Below are 9205 nucleotides of genomic sequence, written 5' to 3' on the forward strand. Positions count from 1 at the left end.
TGCCCGAGATATGCCACTTCATGATCAAGGAAATGACATTTGTCCGGTTGAAGAGTCAGACCTGCGCTCTGTAACCGTCCCAACAACGTTCTCAGCTTTTTCGAGTGTTCTTCGAGAGAGCTGGCGTATATGACTATATCATCCATATACACGAACAGTTCAATCCCTTGTAACCCCGAAAAGACTTGGTCCATGAGCCTTTGAAACGTCGCGGGGGCGTTTTTCAGACCGAAGGGCATTTTCCGGAACTCATAATGACCATGAGGTGTGGAAAAAGCTATTTTTGCCTGGGCTTCTGGAGCCATGGGGACCTGGTGAAATCCTGAAGCCAGGTCGAGTGTCGAGAAATACTTTGCCCCCCCCCCAAATTGGTCTAAAATGTCGGTGATGTTAGGAAGCGGATATGAGTCGCTAACCGTTTTCTCATTGAGCCCGCGATAATCTATAACCATTCGCCATCGCGCTTGCCCGGAGGAATCGGCCTTTTTTGGCACAATCCAAACAGGGGAGTTGTAAGGGGAATTGGAGGGTTTAATTATTTTTTTTTCCAAAAGGTCGTTTACCTGTTTTTGAATTTCTTGTTTATGAACCTGAGGAAATCGATACTGTTTTGTGTTTATAGGTACTTCGTCTGTCGTGATTATTTTATGTTGAGCCGCGTTTGTGGACCCCAATTTATCTCCGGGCAAGGTAAACTGATAAGGGAACAATTGAATATCGGCCAGAATGCTTGTTTTTTCCGCATCGTTTAAATTATGTAATTTAAGACTCTCCGTTAACTTGACGAATCTAGCAGCGTTAGCTTTAGGTTTTTCTGATTCAGGATTCGCGGTTCGGGCTGAGCGAGGAGCCGGTGGAATTACTTGAAAATCTTCTAGCTCAATGGGAGGAAGAGTGACGCTTACAGGGGTAATATTACTGTTTATCATAAACAATTTAGCAGTACCGTCTTTAACTGAAACTAAAGATTCTCCTAAAAATATTCCGGGGCCAGCGTCAATACTTGCGATATATCCCATTTCTTTCTCTTTGTTTTTAACTGGTATCGTGATAAGGGTTTTTGAACGGGGAGGCAAGCGGAATGTTGCGTGTGGACAAAAGGCAACGGAGTTATTTCCTAATTGTAAATGTCCGGGGATTTCATCGCCGAATTTTAAGTTAGCTTTATGTTTATTGAGAAATGAAATTCCGAGAATACCGGCTTGATCAATAGGGAAATCATCAGAAACGACTTGAAATTGGGTATGCAAATTGTTAATTCTCAAAGTGATTTCGCCGAGTGTATTAATCATCCCTGAACCAATCCCGGTAAGACCGTAAACAATGGAACAATTGATATTTAATAAAGTCCCTAAAGCGCTCCTTTTTATTAAATTTAACTGAGAGCCTGTATCAATTAGAAGATAAGCGCGACCGTCATTGAAATACACACTTTCGAGGCTATCAACGGGTAATTCGGAGGGATCTCTTATTCGGGATGTGTAGCAGAAACGGTGGTATTGGCGTGGGCAATAAGGGGTTTACCTGGCTCGTGCCTGGGCGCAGGCCCCCTTTGGAGTTTAAAGGAGCGGTCTGTTCTGGTCTACTATAGGGGTTATAGTGAGGATTAAAACGCGGTCTTCCCCCCAATTTAGACCTACATACGCTTTCATCGTGACCCAACTTCTGGCACCACTCGCACTTGGCCTTCGCTCGCTGGGGACATCTAATCGCGATATGGCCTTGTTGTTGGCAATTGTAACAAACGCGATAATCGTTGAATCCTTGGGAGTCGCGGGTGTTTGGAGATGCCGGTGTGCTGTGAGGTTTGGGAAATGCCTGAGGATGACGAGGATTAGGGAATGTGTGCGTGTTGTGTGAATAGGGTCCCTGATACGAGTTTTCGTCATTATGGATAGTAAATGTCCGTGCTTCGCGAATGGATGATTTGATAGGTGCAGCCCGGTCACCTTCCATCTCGCGTTCAAGATGGGCAGCGCTGTCAATAGCGTCATCGAGGGATTCTGGGTTTCGATCCGTAATTACTGTCCCATGAAAAACGTTGCACAATCCGCGTATGAACCCTCTAATTGCAGCCCTATTTAACATTGAATCTACCCCAACAACTTGATGTTCATTAAATTTTTCCTTAGCGGCCTCTTTTCCCCGATTCAATATTTCGCTAACACGCGCTCCAAAGAATTCAGCGTCTTCATTATCTCCCTGACGTACATTTTTTAATTCATCTTGGACACGATCAACATTGAAATTACGCGCAAATGCACCCTTCAACGTTTTAATTAAGCCTTTGAGATTAGTCGGTTTACCCCGATTGGTAATGAGTTTTTCCGCGTAACCCTCGATCTTGTTTTTTATAAGGGATAATAGATTTCCCCGATCAGCAGGACGGACACTATTATTCGCGAGTTCACATTGCCGAACAAATTTTGTGAGAGTACAGGATTTTCCATCGAATTTGGGGACTAAATCGGCGGCAAGTTTCAACGCCAAATATGAAGGGGCGTCAGTAACTGCGGTCAAAGTTCGTTCTTGTACTATCAGGGGAATCATAGAATCCGCGGCAGAATGCAAAGAAGAATTATCGTTAATTGAGTGTTCGCGAAAAGGAGTAATTTGAGTTGAAGAATTTGCAACTACGTTCGAGTTTATTTCTTGCGTTTGAGTTCCAAACGATATTCCTGTTAATGCAGGAGAAGGATCGCGAACAAGGGGAGCATTACTACCACTCGTGTTATTTGATTTTGTGCTACTTGGCCTACCTCTCCTACTAGAATCGAACCCCTCATCATTAATGAACAATTTAATGAGCAATCGAATGACGTTGGTTTCATCCGTTGATGTCAATTAGAGCGGACAATATCAATTTGTAAATTTTTAAAAATGGATTGCCCGCTCTAATTTTTTAATTTTTAAAAATGAATATTGCCCGCTCTAAGTGAGATCAAGCGATGAAACCAATGGCATTTGATTGCTCATGAAATCTCTGATGACTGACGATGGTTTCGTTTCTTAATCCGAATTACGAGGGGGAGGGATTAATTTTGAAAAATGCAGCTTGACGCGCATTAGTTAGTTCTCGGCGGCGGCAAGCGAGAATACGCAATAACCCCCCACGATTCAAAAATTAATTTCTCCCCCTCTAGTTGTGTGCGGGGTAGCAACCGTAATGATCAATTCAAAGGAAAAATAGAGTCTTCCAGTTTGATCCTTCCCTACGGTTATAAGTCGCAGGTATACACCTTGGTGCGGCAACACTGTCTCCTGCACTACTACTCACTAAAAGTAATTCGCCAGCAGCGATGTTCTTGTTTATGTGAAGGGAATAAATAATCTAATCTAATAATTAAAGATTTTCTAATTATTTGTGAACATCAAATTATGTGATTGAGATTATTTCTTCCCTTTACATAACCAACAACATCGCTGCTTGGGAATTACTTTTGGGGAGTGGTAGTGCAGGAGACAGTGTTGCCGCACCAAGGTGTATACCTGCGACTTACAACCATAGGGAAGGATCAAAGTGGAAGACTCTATTTTTCCTTTGAGTTGATCATTACGGTTACTACCCCGCACACAACTAGGGGGGGTGAAATTAATTTTTGTATCGTGGGAAGTTATTTGATATTCTCGCTTGACGCCGCCTAGAACTGATGCGCGTCAAGCTGCATTTTTGAAAATTAATCCCCTCCCCGTAATTCGGATTAAGAAACGAAACCACCATCATTAATGAAGAATTTAATGAGCAATAGAATGACGTTGGTTTCATTTCTTCATCTCAAGTAGAAGGGGAGAAATGAATTTTTGAATCGTGGGAGTCTATTAGGAATTCTCGCTTGCCGTCGCCGGGAACTGATGCGCGTTAAGTTGCATTTCTAAAAATTAATAATAATTAATCCCTGATAATTAATCCCCCCCCTAATGAGGGAAAAGCTTCGCTCAACGCCGTTCGGATATTCAGAACGCCTGCCCAGCCGTTTAATTTCCCCTATTTCCTTGTATTCCCCCACCCCACACTATCCGGGTTACCGACTTTTCCCTCTGCTCCGGTTTTGCAGGCGTAACGTTCGGTACCTTACCAACAAACGTGCCTGCAAAATTAGTTCCGGCGCTACCGCTAGGACATTTCGTGGTTGATCTCCTAGGACTGGCCCTGCTGATCTCCCCTATGGTCTCTGGTTTGACTGACGCCAGTTTCTCCACGTTACCGACATGCTTTCACCCCCGAGGAGACGGGGCGCCACGAGTCCTACTGGGGTATCTGCATATCGGCCAAGCGGGGGGCTCCGTTCGTACTTGTTCAACTGTACAAATGATGAACTGTACACAGAATTTTCAGACGGTGAGTGCACCACTGTGCAGGGATTCAACTGTCGAGAGAAAAAGCTAGGCTGTACATGTGGATCCAGCGCCACATGTACAGCCTAGCTTTTTATAATTTTAGAATTTTCAAACGGTGCTCTCACCGTTTGAAAATTCTCTGTACAGTTGATCATTTGTACACTTGAATAAGTACAAACGGAGCCCCCCGGCTTGGCCGATATGCAGATACCCCAGTAGGACTCGTGGCGCCCCGTCTCCTCGGGGGTGAAAGCATGTCGGTAACGTGGAGAAACTGGCGTCAGTCAAACCCCCAGAACTGAGCCTCTACTTTGGTCTATCCTCTTTGGTTGCGCCTTTTGGGTAGTAGTTTTATTCCGAAAGGGGGCAGGTAAGTTGCCCGTGGAGTGCTAAACCACTCTGCTCGCAGGAAGCGGGAAAAAGGAAAAATAATCAGAGAAACTAGACTCGGTTAATATTTTAAACTTTACTTGATACTTGTAGTTTATAATTTGTCGTGCGCTCTTTCGAGGATCGGAGACAAGTGAACGAGCTGTTTTTCAATAAGTTTTCTCTAATGCTAGTATCCAAAATTCCCTTAAGACTAGGTTACACCCCTAAACTAAAGCGGAGAGCCAATCAGGTAATAATGCGTGGGTGGAGGGGGTCGCACGCCCTCAACTGTTCCTCTTCAGGCCCAACCCCTACGACCCCTACCCAGTCTACGTCATCGGAGACGCTGGGCCTAGGTGAGAGAAGTGGAAGAGAAGTAATTCGGGAGGGGAAGAAGTGAACCTTAAGGAGAATGAGAGGGGTCGAAAGGTTCGAGCACTTAACGAAAAGAAATAAAGGGGAAGGGGGTTTTCCCAAGGGATTTAGACTTGTTTTATGGAAACAGTTTTGGAGGGTCTTGGGTTGACCGCCCACGTGTTTAAACAATTAAAGAAATGAACGCGAGGCACTTTTACATTTATGGCACAAATATTATAAAAGTAAAACTGTTGCTTTATGATAGGGTTTGGGATTTCAAAATGTCTGGAAGAGATGGAGGTAAACGAAATGGGTTTATGATGGAATTGGAATATTTCGGAGTGTGTGGGAAAATTTAAGATAAACGAATCGATTTATTATGGGAGTAAAATATTGTTGAGGGATTTTTTCGGGAATGTGCGCTTGGTCATTGTGAGTAATTGCCAGGGTTTCTCCCGCTTAATAATTATGTTAATGCTACAGGTTTTTCTAATATTATTATTTATAATATTACTAAGTTTGTTAACTTGTACTAGCTTCTAACGGCAGTTCTCAATCTCACTGTGGGACCAGAGCGCCACTAGGGAGTTACTAGGAAGTTACTAGAGAGATGAGGGTTGTACACAACATAGGCAAAAATTAAATCTTCAAAAATCCAGAAAAATCACGTCCAGGGAAAATGTGTAGAAAACTTTTTTTTTATATATATTGCAGGGAATCTTCTCAACCTGGGGAATTTCCATTTTTTCCACTACTTTCTCCGAACACAGCCTTGCAACCCGAGCGAGTGGTCAACACGTGTTGACCACTCGCCCTCCGAGTGTACCGAGACGCTTCCTTTTTTTTGCATGTACATATTCTCCTTACTCAGAACCACCGATAAGAATTGGAGATTTCCACGCCCTTCCTTCCCATTTTTAGAAGGGAAAGGGCAAAATGTATTCCAAAAGTATTCCAAAGAATTTGTCTAGTTTAGTTCACACCCACGGGTCTACATATTCACATCGCGAGATATTCCCAGGTCCTAGCCAAAGTGTCGAGTCAATTCGAAATATCTTTGTAAGACTAGTGTACAATAGGATAAGTGTTGTGACATTAACCAGTAGTTAAAGTGGCTCAATATATTCATTCTTTAAAAAACAAACATTTACTAATTAAAATAAAAACCCCAAACTAGCTAAGTGAACATACGCTAGCTTAGCAGTTCTCGTGCTTCCGTAGTGAGACTCCAGGCAGTCATATCGGACGTTACAAACCCGATAAGTTCCAACATAGCTGCACGACGGAACGAGACACAAGTATATAACCAATAATGGACCCTGTGATCGCACCAATCACAACCGGTGTCATAAATGTCGTAAAGACAAATGGATTGGTTACAAGACCAAAGGGTAAGCAATAAAAATTGATATAATTTATCTTTGAATCTGAATCGCAAGTATTTTTTGCTATTCTCATCAACTGCGATTAAAAAATACGCGTCCTTCAGATCTAAAAAGCTCGTGTAAGTTCCTGTACACATTAGGTCTCTGGCTGTCCTCAGGTCTTCCATCGTAAAATGGGTATGAAGAATGAGTTTTTTAATCTTTTTAAATTTATAATAAATCTATATGACCCGCCGGATTTTGGTACTAGGAAATATCAAGAAATGAATTCTCCCTCTGTTAGCTCGCATTCCTCAATATCTCCTTTCGCAATTAATTTGTTGATTTCTTTCTTGATCATGATTAACTATTGAGAATTTTTAATGTTAGGTGAAGGTTGTGACAATTGTGTCGGTGATCGCTTAAAAGGGGTTTTATAGCCTTCGAGTGTTTCTGAGATGAATTTGTCTCCATTCCTCTATGAAATGTGATAGACGCCCTGCCATCTCGAGACGTTGACTGTGGAGTCGAGCGAGCTGTTGCTGGGCGAGTCGATTGTCTTGGTCTGAATTTCAATCAAAGAAGGCCCTCTTGATATTGGCCCACCTGTCTCCTTGCCGCTGGGTTCTTCCAGTTTCCCGAAGTAGATGATTTAGACTGCGTCCTTGCCTTCTCCACTGCTTTGTTCCGGTACAAGCTTTCTCAATGGCCTTGGCTTCCTTCACCTGATCTGCGAATTTTGTCCATAAAGCCACTTCTCATCAGGCTTGGTCGCGTCGATTGTGCATTTGACTGACTTACTGAGAAGAGGAGTAATAAAAGATCGTCGAGTCATCGAATGTTTGTGGAATATATCTGCCAACATCTTTCCCGCGTCACAGAGACAGCCAACGAATTGTGTATAATCGATTCCCCCTTCAGAGTCTTCCAGAATCATTGACACTGCTGCTGCCAGGGCGACAATGGTAGTGCCAATGTCATTTTGTGTGTTCACAAAATGTTTATCAGGTTTTTTCAGTGATATCTGTCAGAGCTGGCTGTACTTCTGGTTGACACCGGGAGCCTCAGCGAATAGAGAACCCGATTTGGGATACTTCTCACTGATGCTAATTTTGATTTTTTCAGGTAAACCGACCGACATGAAAGTTCTCCAAGCTTTCTTCACCTACTCTTGCAATTTGAGGTCTGCTGCGGCTTCTGTCTTCTTTCCAATCATCTGAAGAATTTCGACGTCAAGCTGCTCTCTTTCACCACACTCGGTTTTCTCATGGCCTTGGGCAGCATCTGAGCGTTCTACATGTACGATCTCTCGATCTTCGACGATGTTAATACAATTCTGATCATTTTCTTTCGATTGAACGCCTGAAAACTTAAATTCGATGTGGAGGAGGTATCGTAAGGAAATTTTCCTTTCTTAAAGTCGTGTGGACCTTCAACTTCGAGTATATCAAATACAAGATTAGGGCAATTTCGTATGGAAAGAACCCCACGAATCTTCCTAACTCAAAATTATTGAGGATTCATAATGGCCTGTTGCCCGCAGCATTCGTATGGAACGTCTGCGGAGAACAGCTTCGTGTGGAAGTTTATTCTTAAGGGTTTTAATCCAACCTACCGTCTAGAGTGACAATTTTCTTTCTCGGATTATTTAACCCATTATGCTGAGTATTGTTCGTTCCTTTATTCTCAGCAAGAGATGTGATGAGAGAAGTGAGGTTAGAGATCTGCTGTTCCATTGTCTCTAGCCTTCCATCGGTTCTCGAATTCGTTCTCTTACGGTCCCTTGATCTAGACCTTGACTTCTTTCTTTTTCTGTCATTCGACAAGATGAATTTTAATAACGCGTTGTTCTCCGTAGCTGTGACGTCTACCGCACAACGAAACAGAATGACTCAACACAGGATGGCGCTACGAACAGTAACGGGTAGGCATTTTGAATTCAAATTTCTAAAACGTTGTGAAGTTTCACCGAGGCTAACCCGAGGCTCATACGAGGCTAACAACATATGTAATCATCGAAAACGAGACGCGAAGTATAATCTCAACGGAGATCTTTTCCTTCCTTACTATATCTGTGCATTGTAGTTCTCCTTTTGTTTACAAAATATATTTGAAATTTTGTATTAAAGGTATTGTGTATAATTTAAGTGAATTCTCTTTCTCTTTAAAAGAACATTCAGACAACTACATAAGGAAAACCTCGAGGTGCAGTGCATATTCGCAATATCATTTGTTCCGTATTAGAAACATATGCTTGAAACTGCGGGGGGTCGAGTGTTTCGGGCGCGAAATATTTAATGTACATCCATTGCTCCTGCCCTTGAGAAAATTGACGGGATTCATCCGGTCACACCTTTCTATCCACTTTTCCAGCACATAGAGGACCCACGTAATTTCTTTAACTTTGCTTGCAACCCAACAGTCAGTTTACAAGGTTTATGACTCTGGCCCTTTTTTTGGGCTTTACACTTAAGTACTACGGTGGGCCTTTCCTGAGACGTGACATTTCTGAAAATACCCAGATTTGTCCACTCCACGCGGACTTGGTTGACATCCAAGTCATAAACCGTCAACTAACCAACCATAGTCTCAAGAATTTCTCTTGGTCAACCAGAAGAATCCTGATACCACCACTTAGCCTGAGGGAAGAACTCTGGAACAAGCTTTTGACCTGGGGGGAACGAAGGACAGGGGTAGTAGTTTTTGAACTTCGAGGGAGCTCACGTTAAGAGAAAAGACATTGCGACCCTTCGTGGTTTCCATTAATATCGAGA

This window comes from Diachasmimorpha longicaudata, chromosome 2 (assembly GCF_034640455.1).
Source record: "Diachasmimorpha longicaudata isolate KC_UGA_2023 chromosome 2, iyDiaLong2, whole genome shotgun sequence".
In the NCBI taxonomy this organism is placed as follows: Eukaryota; Metazoa; Arthropoda; class Insecta; order Hymenoptera; family Braconidae; genus Diachasmimorpha; species Diachasmimorpha longicaudata.